The following is a 12842-nucleotide window of genomic DNA, read 5'->3' as shown; positions in this document are numbered from 1 at the left end:
AAGGGGGGGGGCTTGTCTAATATTACGTCCCACTGAGCAGAGCGACGACAAAACCAGCTTGAGCTGCAGCCAGCGTGTTCGCAGGAAGCCACATTGTCACATGCAAAAAAAAAAAAAAATAAATAAAATCACTCAGCTCGCAAGAAACGAGATGCAATTACTTCGAGGTCCTCGTTAAAATAAACTAAGCAGAAAGTGAGACAGAGAAGAGACACAGAGGGAACGGCGCTCCAAAGTTAAAGTGTCATTTTTCTTGAAATAATGCCCGTAGACTTGCATCAATCTCAGGGAAAAATCTTTGAAGACATCCAAGATAAATACATTTTTCTTTCCCTCAACATGTTTCTCCCTGAAGAAGGTTTTCATATATTCATGACAGCACCGTGTCTATATTTCCTCCTCCCTTCACATCCCTGTCTGTATTTGATGTCCTCCACAATCCAGCCTTTGGACACAGTGTGTTTTGAGAGAGAGATGAGAGGAAATGATTCATTCATCAGACAAGGCCCAGGATACAAATCCCAGGTGACCTGCTGATCAGCTGGTTGATATTGCAGATCTTCCTCGGCGCGGGTGCCGGGCTTCGCTTATTAAGGCTTTCAGTGGAGCATGGTGCGCAGGTCATCATCTCTCCTGTAGCGACGCTGTGTGACAGCAAACACAAGGAAGCCTCACCTCTGAAAATGTGGACATCACACCACCTAATTCAAATGTCAGGCCAGATAAAGAACTGCAGTGATGACGGTATGATATGAGGGTCGGACAGGGCTGTCAGAGCGGTAATTATTTTACTCCAAGAGGAAATATGGATTTTGCCTCAGGTGTGTGTTTTCTCGTTTCTGCTGGCATTCTGTGGGTGAATGCGTCACATCAGAACTTTGCCGGAGCAGATGTATACTCATCAGAACTTTTGTGATTGCTTTGGACTGGCAATTTCAAAACGCAGCGCGGAGGAAGATGACTGAGTGCAGCTGTCCGTGGTGCTGAAATTGACATACAAAGACTCGTGTGTCTGCTCTCCCTATCTATAGGTTTGACACTGACAGACATTACATTACATTCAATAAAATAACTATTCTGGGCTGATTTTGAATAATGAAAGCCTGATCAGCAGTGTCCGTGACAGAGATTTTACCTTGAAGTTCATTCACGGCAGAAGTGCCGAATAAACAGATTAAAGAGCTGGATTTTTAAAAGCACAGCAGGAGGAAGATGAAAAACCACCTGCAATCGCGTTTTGATGTCTTTTTATTAGTTTTATTATAAAATCAGTTTTCATTTGAGATCCATCAGCACACAGAGGTACACAGAATGAGACACTTTTCTCCCATTACTTTCTCTTGTGTTGTTTTCTCTAAACCCTGCTGCACCTGTGGTAGACAGGCTGAGATTCATGATTTGTGGGACAGGTTATTTGGGCGTATTTGCTCATATCATGTGATGCATTTTCTACGCTAATTAAAATTCCATTTGTCTAACTTGAAGCCTTTCACATCAGAGCGCTTTATTGTTATTGTGAATAAATAAGTGAGGGGATAACCTCATTTCATCTCAAGCTTGAGAGTCAAAACTGGTTTTAAATGACATGATTCTGAACACATTACTGTGGTGGAAGAAGTATTGACATCCTTTACTTGAAGAAAATATAAACGAAAGTTTTATTTTACTGTGTTAAGTACAGTATCATGGTATCAAAAGTACTTAGTATGCAGACAACAGAATGGCCCTTTCATAACGTTATGTTATTACATAATATAACTATATCTATACATATTTATTACTGATGAATATATGCATATGTAGTATGTAAGCGCAAAATATATATTCAAATACATTTGGTAGCGCTTGGAGCCCAAAACTCAATCAATGCAGCTTATGTGGGCAAGAAGGAAGAAAACAGACTTGGATCGTTAAAATACGCTTTGGTGAAAATCTGCAGTGGCGCTCTGTGAAAAGATACAAGGTGAATTGAAGTATAGACCTGAAACGTTTGCTCTGCTTTATATAAGATAGTAATTATAACGATGAAACCAACATGATTCCTCACGTCCTTTCCAGAAACCAGGGATTGATGCTCAAGCACACTCTCTTCCTTTGCCTCGCTTCCTTTTATTTGCTCAACCACTGTGCAATGATTTCCTGTGCCAAGGTAGAGGCATTAAACTCTATTCTGAGCACAGGCTTCATCCTCCCTGTGTATTGTGAAAGAATCCAATAATAAGGCTGAAAGTGAGAGAAACCCTGCAGAGATCTAATCAGTGCCACACACTGTACGGAGCCAGTGTCCAATGTATGCCGGAGCCGGGCTCATCAGCAGCCATTTTCAGAAGGCAATTTAAGAATTATCATCACTCAAGGTCTGTGGTGCGTTTCTTACAGCGCAAATGAAACCAAAATTTCCCCCTGACGTTTGTGCTGAGGTTTCAGTAGGCAACCCCCAGAACATCTGCAGGGGGCAATCTGAAATCTCACTGAGCTGGTGGTTAAATGGCAGTGCTAGACATTTTCCTCACCTCTTCATTTCCTCTTTCAACTCCTCGATGGTGCAACTCTGCCCCTTTTTGACCACACCGATTCTCCACATCTTACACTTAAGAACCCAGTTTTACATTTCACCACCTTAATTTGCAGCCCCGGGGAAGGTTTCAGTCTATTCCTGCTGAATATTTACACATGCAGGATCTTCCTCTGACAAGAAAATGCCAATTTACGTGGCACACAAAATTGCTTTCATCCAATAAGCCAGATGCAAATGAATTCCAGTAAAGAAGGTCAAACATATTCAAGATTTTCTAAGCCCTCTTCAATAAAAAGGGCCTGATGCTGGTCTAAATATGGAAGTGCTCTTAAAATACGATGCACACTGCCCTGAGTGCTGGCTTGCTACGCCTTCCTAATAGCCTTCGACTTTCTTGCTTGATAACAAAATACCGGATCTCTTAAGCTCGCTGTGAATTAATAAAAAATCTAATGAATTTGCCTCAGAAAAACAGGCATTTTTTATGAGGAACTCATGCATACACCGGGCTCAAATGTGTGCAGTGGGCAGGTTACCAGAGCTATTTGGCATGAAGGGTGCATCCTGCTGCACAGGATATGGGGAAATGCTGAGTGAGCTGATCAAGTTCTGTCCACCTGTTCGCAGAGGGAATGACCTCCAGGAACAGGTAGACATCCCAGCAGGGTGGGTTCATGCTCGAGCCAAGCAGGTAGCGCACAGTCGAGTGATGAAGCCATGAAGTCAGCGTGGAAGAGAGGAGCGAAAATAAACTCAAATTTAATGAAGAGGCGGAGATGTTTCAGAAAGTGAGATGGATATGAAATATTGGTATTTTGGGGAAAACTGAATCAACTGCATCATAGAGGAACTCAACAGATACATCAGATTTGGCTGAAATCAGCAGTTTGACAGATTTTTGGTTCAAACGCGTGCATTCAAAATTGTTAGATAATCACAGTATTTTGGGCATTGGGTTACAGGTTATGGTAAAAAAAGTACCTGTTCAGGACCAGAATGTGCACCCGATGGGAGCCAAGATGCTTGTGTATCAGAGTTCTGGGTATCAATAGCAGCACAGTCCTGCTATTTACTTGGTTTGAGGAAGTTAACTTGTGTTGGAGAGCATTGTGTTTGCTAAACTCACCAATTTGTTCTCATCCTTAAATCTTTTTTCCCACACTGTGTTGCTTGTTTAGTATAGATGAATTGGATTTATATAGCACTTTTCTAGTCTACCGGCCGCTCAGAGTGCTTTACAACAGATGAATATTCACTCATTTACACACATACGTACACCAATGTCAGAGGCTGTCATGCAAGGTGCCAACCTGCTCATCATGAGCGCAACACTCTCTATGCAAAGTGATGATCCATGCTCACCCATTCACACACTATCACACACTGATGGCACATCCGTGGCGTCATTTGCAGTTTAGCGTCTTGCCAAAGGAAAGATGAGGCAAGACAATGTTTTTCTATAGAAAGGTGTCGCATCCATAGTCAGGTATCCAAATCACTCAATGGTTAAGTAAGAACAAATAGCATCTTACTTACATTATTACTGATGATGCTGTCGTGTCAGGACTAATGGCCTTCTCACCATCTTTTTGCCCGGGAGAGGCAGCATTAGCTTCAGTTTCTTAGCATGACATCATGCACGTAGCCATCAAACACACATTCAAGAGCCTCTCGCAGGGTTCTAGTAGTAAAACGAGTCGGCTGGAAACATTAAAAAGTGAGCTGGAGATGGAGTTTTCAGCCAACTCACTGAGTTTTAGTATTACCGTCAGTGAGCTACAGCTACTAAAACCTGCTCAGGACAGTTGTCATTCAGCCATTTAAATCTGCAGTCGTCAGCTGGAAACAAGAAACCTGTTTTTATCCAGCTGTCTGGAATCAATGACCTGTTAACGAGCACCTGCCAACAGCAGTTTGACAGACGTAGCAACAATAAGTAAGGGGGCGGGGCTTAGCACTCATTTCCTGTATGATCAGTCATCATCGACAGCTCTGCGACACCAACACAAGTTATCAGTACTATTTGGAGAACCTCCTTACGTGCTGTTATGTTCCATTAAAGTTTGTTTGTGTCCCATTTTCCTAATTTTAAATGCTTTTTTATACTTCTGTGTTGTTTTGCAGCATCGTATTTCATTTTCTGGTCACACGTTTTGTTTGTAAAATCTTGATCTGAAGCTGTCAAATAAATGTCGTGGAGGAGAAGAGAAAAGAAGAACAATATAAAAATACTCAAGTGGAGCAAGTACCTCAAAATTGTACTACAATGTTTGATGCACTGAATATTCACATTCCAGGTGTTTGACCTTTGACTAAAGGTTAGTGACACAGTTTGACTTCAGTGAAGCCTGTGTGAAAGCTGCTTTAGTGATTTTTGCTTTCAGTTTTACCTCAAAAATTTCCAGAGTGATCATATTTGACACCATCAGAACAGAAGTTCTCCAGGGAACCTAAACTGTACACACATGTATTATATATAATCTACATACACTGACATGAAACAGTAGTGACCAGTAATAATTAGAGGATTAGAGGAATGAAAGAAAAACATTAAGGGCACGCCTTTAAAAGACAGCTTGTACTCAGAGTTTCCCCTTCACAAATAAAGCTTTCGAACTTGAATGCAGCCATTAGAAATATTTCTCTGTTTTCAGAAATCCCTTCTAGTCTCATAAAGACAATTTGCAGTGCATATTTGACGCTAATAGGACACTGGAAGATAAATCGAAGCAGCGGCATTTCACTCCTAATTAATGCCCTAAAAGTTTAGATTTGATTAAAATCAGCTCAACAGCATTACAAAACAATTCAGGTCTTCCACGTCTGCTTAGTTTTATCAATATTTATAGTATTGATTTGTTGCATTATAAGCGCTTGAATAAATAGGAAGCCACAAAATGTCAGCAAATGTCAGCTGATGAAAATGCATGAGTGATGGGCGAACTGTGTGTTTTCATATCACATTCACACACAATTGGCTCCCACTGTCTGCCTCCCCCTCCTCCCTGCCACGGGATGCTGCATCCTGCAAAATACCTTCGGAGTCAATGAGGGTAATAAAGTGCTGATAAACACAGCGTCCACATAAACAGATCAGAGAACTTCATTTACTCACTGTTGTAACTGAGGAGAGGGTCAATTTACTCGAAATTCAATCAGCGGAGGAGGTGGACTGTTTGTAAGATTCAGGAAGGCGGAAATCTTTTGCACTGATTCTCGTCTGTCTGGAACTTGTGAATAAGGATCCGTCGTTATTTTATAATTTTCAGTTCAATTTAATTTGCGAACTGAGTGGGCCGAACACGGAGCTGTGAGCGCACGCTGCCTGAGCTGTTTGGACTTGACACATCCTCTTAAAATGACTCTCGATAATACTTTGTTTCACCTTCAGTTACACGGTGACTCAGTTCTTACTCACTCTTCAAAAGCTTTCACATTTTTCCTCTCTATAGTCCTCGGTAGGTCTTTCAACGAGGAAAATTCACACATAAGTGACAGAAGGAAGCCTTTTCATAAAGGACGTTGGCAGCTCTACCTATTAGTGGCACTGAGTAAACCAGTGTGATATGATCTGTGAGGTTATGACTTTACTTATTATTAGATCTGATATTTGATATTGTGATAGTTATACATAAAACTTCTATATTAAATAAAACAATAAAAACTTTTTTAAATCATATTGACTGACAAAACAAGAAAAGGCAAAACAAGCCATATATAAAGATAAAAAGAAAGTGAAATAACTCATACGTGTGGTATATATGAAAATAAGATGCCGTAAGTGTCGACTGAGTGTCTATTTGAAAATGAGTGGGGCAGGAAAATGGGAATAGTGGGATAACAGTGTCGACAATGTTATGACATTAGTTGTGGTATGATTATTTTAAGATTCTGATATAATTACAGAACATGAAGTGAAATGACATGGTTTAAAGTTGGATCAGTATGGAGCATTGCTCAATGTTAGTATATGCACATTATTTGTGTAGCTGGAGAATAAAACATCAGACTTGGTGCTGTGGACCCTCATGACTGCAGATATAAAACGTTTAAATATGTGCTTAATGTGATAAAAGTACAAAAAATGAACAAAACTGATGCTGGAGATGAGCTTTTCTGTCCGTCAGCTCAAATACAACCACATGATGTTTATGATGCAGACCTTATTGACCTTCATTGGCCAACATTTAATTTGAAGAATAGTGTTAACACCCACAAAAAATTACTTTTTTATAATCTGTTTTTACCAGATTTGTTTTTTGAAAGCATGCGTAAGACATTCCAGCTGAGATAGAGGCCGTTTACTCACAAAACACTACCATCAAGACAAAACACTGAAAATGTGCAAGAGAGCTCCTTTATCACAGCGTAAGTCTTTGGTATATGGGTTAAAGAAATGAAGCAGCATCTTGTTCAGCCCTTTTTCAAAGCCATGGTGTTGGATTGTAGTATGCAGCATCACTTATGGTATAAATACTATTAAAAAGAAAGCAATGCAAACAGAAAGATGTTCCCTCCTTCAGCCCTGTGCTTCTTTCCTTGAACCTATCGAGCTACCTAGAAAGTATCTCGTTTGTACCCTGTACTGCATGTACAAAATATCTACAATGCAATTCATCTGTAGTTTAAAGTGGAATCCATGCATGAAGACCCTGAGAGGTTGAAGCTGGTTCATCGTCAAGAGCAGGAAGGACTTACTGCATGTACAATCTGGACTTTACATTGTTTTAGCAATATCTTTTGCTACAGACATTTACAGACATTCAAAGTCAAATTTAAAGATTTTCATAAAGTTTAATACAAAAAGACCACAGAGACGAACGCACATTCAAGGTCTGACCAAAATAAGAAACCAGGGAAACCAGCTAAAAGCCAGCGATCCTGACACTCTGATGTATGTCAAAAGGTTTCACAGTATGTGCAAGTGAGTCACTGTTTCTGTGTTTGCATATTACTGGAGTGTGAATTTAGAGGAATTTGTATGAATAAAATAATTAATTGTTCATCCAAATGAAGCAAGTCAGTGTTGTCGAACAAGGAAATTAATTAATATAATGAGACTGAGTGGAAGCATCAGTGCTTTTATTCTCCAGACAAATTTCCCAGGGGAAATAATAAAAAGGTGCGTTGAATTATGAATGAAAGTCAAAGACTTCCATTTGAAAAATCAGATCTAATTGTTCTACAATACAGATGATTATACTGTCAAGATAAGTTACTACTTATCAGGTAATTTAAACTAAGCACTTCATTACTTCTGCATGTGGAGCACGTGTGATGTCTCTCAGGTTTCTGCTCTTCTGTTATGTTCAGAAGACGGTTTTTGAATAATGACGGCGAAAATGTGGACGAAACAGCTCTGCGTGCAGCAGGTCCTGTGACGCGTTGCTGTGACCGTCACAACACAATCATCTGAGCCACTGACCCCCAGCACAGGACTGCTCAGCCACATCACAGATCCACTCCTTCAAGTGTGAAACGGACTGTGTTTGAAAGCGTCGCTTTTAGCCTGATTTGTACAACTGACTACATGCTCGGCCCTGCGTCCTCTTAGCTGCTGTTGCTGTGCCTGTAGGTTATTTGTTCATTTTTAACAGGTGCAACAGGTGGCTGCTACAATCCGTCGCCTACTTCAGCGCACGCCGCAGTTAGGCGACCGATGTTTGAGAGCCACGATCAGGGCCATTGATTCAAACATGCACAAAGCTCAGTCAGATAAAGGATCGACGAGTCAGGCAGACTAACCAACCCCTCTGCCCCTGCACTCTCCCTGCTGCTGGGAGATGGAGAGGGGGGGTGGCAGGTTAACAAGGGGGATGCATTTCGGTGATCCCCCCTCATGTCTCCTACTGACTGCCTGTGGGTGTAAAGAAGCAGACTTCTCACTTCTAGCTGGCACCTGTCACTTTTTGTTATCCAAAATAACCACTGTCACTACAGATTTTAGCAGCTAGCCAGCTAACTAAGCTAACACTAGCCCCATGAGCTGGTTGGCAGCTTGTTAATAGGTTTTAAATACACTGTTGATGGCTACATGCATGATGTTGTGCTAAAATGCTAACAGCAAAAAAGTCTTTTTTCATTATTTTCCCAGCTCACATTAGCTCTGCTGAAACTGTCACAGAGGTGTGAGAGGCAGATGCTGGACGTTTGGGGTGTTCAGCATGTGGCAGAGTCTCTCTCTGGCTGTGGGTGAGTGTTGGGTTTTGACGCTGTTGTTTGCAGCAGTCAGTTTGTCAGATATCATGACAGCTTCCTGTGTCGCATCACGTAACACAGCAGGTTTGTGGCTGATACGTCTGGAGTTCAGGTAACAAATCTGTTTCCATTTTTTCAGCCAGTGTTTGTTGTCCCATAGTGATTTGGAAATCCAGAGTTTGTAAGTGGTGACAGCACAATGTAAACTCTAAAATGTTGATTACATTCAGCTGCTTAATGAAGTTAATAGTGTTGCTGTTATTCTTCATGTGTGTATATTGTTAAGACTGTTGTTTAAACCAGTTTTCTGTCGTATATCTCAGACACACGCTGCCTGTGACAAGATTTTCTGTGGACTCAGAAGGAAAAAAGCTTTATCTGTTTACCTGTTTTGCTTCTAAACTGACCACAGAAAGATCCCAGATGTCTTTATCTATCCACTGACGGTTTTGTCACTCAAACGATAAGGCTGGCTTATTCTATATTTTTGTTGCTGTCAACAAATGCCCTGAAAAGACCAAAACCAACAGTGTGCTTCTGTCTCTCAATATTTTTTGATTTTCCAGCCTGTCTGTGGCATTCAGCAACAGAGCATTGGTGACCGAAATCTTTCAAAACAGCTCACCAAGTTAATGAGAAATAGCTTCACTTTTCAAAGGGATCAAACAACTTCCTAAAACAGCTGTGCTTTGTGGCAAAAATGTTACTCAAACAGGAGTAAAGACGCGATTTTTTGGGGACCATTTTCCACCGTGTGCCGATACACTTCTGCTCTATTTACAGCAGCAGGACGGTGAACGTGGGATCGACTCAAAACAGCGCCCATGTTTATGGTAATGAAGGAAAATGTCACCCTGTGCAGTGCTGTGGCATGATGATGCATTTTTAATAGTTTTCGGACAACAATGGAGGATTAAACTACATCAGGCTTTGGCGATTTGAAACAGCCACACGAGCACGTTATTAACCCAAACACGGAGCCTGAAAACACGCACTTTTTCAAGGATGGAAAACAAGTCTGGAAACGTTTCTATGGGCAGCACAGAAGAGAAATCTCTATGAAAAAGTCTAAACAGGAACAAATGACAAACAAGGGAATAGATAATTGTTTTCCTGCACAAGACTCCTTTTGATGAATGTCTCATTATAATCTGGAGATGATGGATGTGAGCTGGATAAAACCTGGTGTGTGTATGTGACTGTTTAGGCAAAATGAGGGCCTCTCAGTTCTATTCTTTGCACAGTGAGGTGTAACGGTTTGGAGTGAAAGGTTTTAATGGCTTTCAGTTGTTATTATTCTCTGTGTTATGACAGCTTGATTGGGCCTGCGGTCTTCTTTCATTGCTGTTCCATTTGCATGCGCCTCCCTTTGCCTCCTTCCACGGCGTTGTGTTGTTATGGTAATTTTCATGAAGTAGATTGCATCTAGCTGCCTGCTACACTTGGGTCCTTTCTGTGGGAGAAGCCCGGAGCAACGGCGTAATAATCATAATGAACACATCTCTGCTGTGTACAAGGTTACAGTTAGGGTTTCATGTAGATTTAGAGTTCACTTCAGAGCAACACTCAGGCTGACAGTCAAGGCATTTCAACCGATCAGGTGGCTCTAATGCCGGCTAAAGCGCCTCCCTGGTATGATATTAAGGGAGAAAAAAGAGTGGAAATTTAGTGTACAGTGTAATTTTCTGTAGTTTTCCACAGTTGGCCAGTTTTGCCTCTGTCTATTCTGTACATACGACATCTATTACATCTTTCTTTCTTTCTGCGTTTCCTGTTAAAGGAGTTTTTCTTTTCCTGAAATGGGCTCTAAGGGCAGGAGGGTGATGTTGTACAAATTGTGTCCCATTAGGGCGCACAAAGCAAAGGTTTCAACATAAAGGACGCCTCAGCATCAAAGCGCAAAACACTGATTTTACTCAAGTGCTTTTATACTTTTTGTAATGACTGGTCATGAGCTTAGTGTAGGTAACAAACACCACTGCAGCTGGGACATCTTTCACTGTCCGTCACTGAAGCAGAGATTTCATGGAAATCTACTGGACTGCTTGACAACATAAAGAAAAACGATGTCACGCCACAAAAAAGGTCACAGGTCTGACTACAGCCTGACTGACACTGGATTTTTGAGGCTAATATTGATGTCAATATGGATGTGTCAGCCAATATTTGTTTGTATTGATTGATAACGTAAATGTTTAACTCGACATTTTGACTAACATTACCTACTTTTTATTGTTGAAAATTAAACCATGATAAGCCACACACCAGTATCTCTTAATGCAATCATATTTTCCAATTCTTCAACTCCTGATTTTGCTCCAATGTCAGCGTTCGGTGCCAAAACAGGAAGTGATGCGTTCTTCACGTAGCCAGGCGGAGAGTAAGAGTGTCAGGGGCGTATGAGGCTGGTTGAATGAGACTTTTTTATGATCATTTTATTAACTGGACCCACAATCTTTCCCTAAATGAATGTTTGCCGCCTGACTCTCAGAACACCTGACCATGATACGATGATTTCTCCTGATACCATTCAGAGACACTGTAAAAACTGAGTATTGTCATCTAGGGTTTTGCAGAATCATCTAATATCAACATTTTTGTCTGGCGATGGGTTGATAAGACAATCTAGGTCTATACAGATTATTGACCTTGCTAATTTATTGATAAAGCTCGAGTAATGACCTTTTAAATTAGTAGTTATGCATTAAACATTAACATAAATACTAAATAATAAAGAAGTTAATCCAATTTTAATTCCAGTTGCACAGTTGCAAGCCTTTCTATCTACACTTAGCATTATCAATTTAAGTAGCAACAACCTCTACCTAAGTTAGAGATGTTAAAGGACATCCAAACACAAACAACACGTCTTAATTGCAAAGCTGTAATGAGGTATTTCAAAGAGGATTCTGTTTTAGGCGTCTTCAGCGGTGTCATTCAGACGCTCTTCATCTGAGCAGCTGACCTGTGGCTTTTCCTCTCGGTGAGTTTTTTCTCCAGAGGCTCCACAGACGAGTGCTGCTCTTGAAGAACTGATAACATGAGTTTGCACGGCGGCTTGAAAACTAATTCACAGCTACTCTTGTCCTTGAATTAGACAGTGGTGAGTAATTCAGCCTGTGGAGTGAATCTTCCACAACTGAGCTCCGCTCCCCGTCTACACCGCTGCCTCCACCGGCATTAAAAAACAGCTACGGTGGGTCATTCATACGAGAATGAATCATCATGCTTTGCTTGGATTTTACTATACCCCTTACTGTATGTAGTGTATTTTAGCTCTTTTACTGACAAATCTGATAAATTGGTTCACATTTGGGTTTCAGTCCACATAGACAAGCATGCTATCAATTATAAATGAATTGTTGATAGCAAAATCACATCATCACACGAGTCTAAAAGCCAATTCAACACCGCTTTTCTTTTTCTCCCTCACATGAAGCTGCAGTTTTCCCTGCAGCCCTGTGCGCATCTGCATACCTATTTCCAGCACTGCGACTGTGCATGTGCCTGCCCAGAGTGTATGTTTTCATATGTGTTTGTATGTCTGCAGGCGTGTGTGTTTTTGCGTTACAGTAATGTGTTTGTGTGTAACAAGGCCTCGTGAACCCCAGCGCCTGACGCGGGGCCAGCGAGGAGTAGCTGCCATCTGGTCAGCCCTCAGGGAGTCCGCCGGCCACCCAGAGCTGCCCGGCCCTAACAGGTAGCCTGTCTGACATCTCCAACTCATCTCCAACCCACCAAATGGCAGATAATGAGGGGCAGACAGCTGGCCCTTGGACCCTGTGTGCCCCCCCACCAACACCAGGAAAACTGTCAGAAGTGCCTACTGAGCATTTCAGCAATGTAAGCAGTTCTATGGTAGCGGTGGGTTTCATCTGGACACATTGCTGACTGGCTGTGCATGCATGCAGTTGTCCTTCAAAGGCCATGCATCACACATACACCCTCCTACACAGCAGTCACATGTGTGTGAACGGTTACCTGAAGCAGAAAGCGAACACTGCTCCACAGTGAGGTTTCCTCTCTAAAACAAAGCGCTGGATCACAGCTTTGTCACAGACAGATGTGTGGTTGACTGACTCGGCCTACAGATGGCAGTATTTCAACGGAAACTTGGCGTGCATGC

General features: G+C 41.5%; 1 protein-coding gene across 1 annotated transcript in view; it reads right to left on the bottom strand.

Annotated features, from left to right (window-relative positions):
* Positions 1 to 12842, bottom strand: part of ora1 (olfactory receptor class A related 1) — a 105140-nt gene that overhangs the window by 22431 nt on the left and 69867 nt on the right. The window lies entirely within an intron of this gene.

The sequence above is a fragment of the Chaetodon auriga genome, chromosome 2 (genome assembly GCF_051107435.1).
Source record: "Chaetodon auriga isolate fChaAug3 chromosome 2, fChaAug3.hap1, whole genome shotgun sequence".
In the NCBI taxonomy this organism is placed as follows: domain Eukaryota; kingdom Metazoa; phylum Chordata; class Actinopteri; order Chaetodontiformes; family Chaetodontidae; genus Chaetodon; species Chaetodon auriga.
This window is presented reverse-complemented; position numbering and strand designations above follow the sequence as displayed.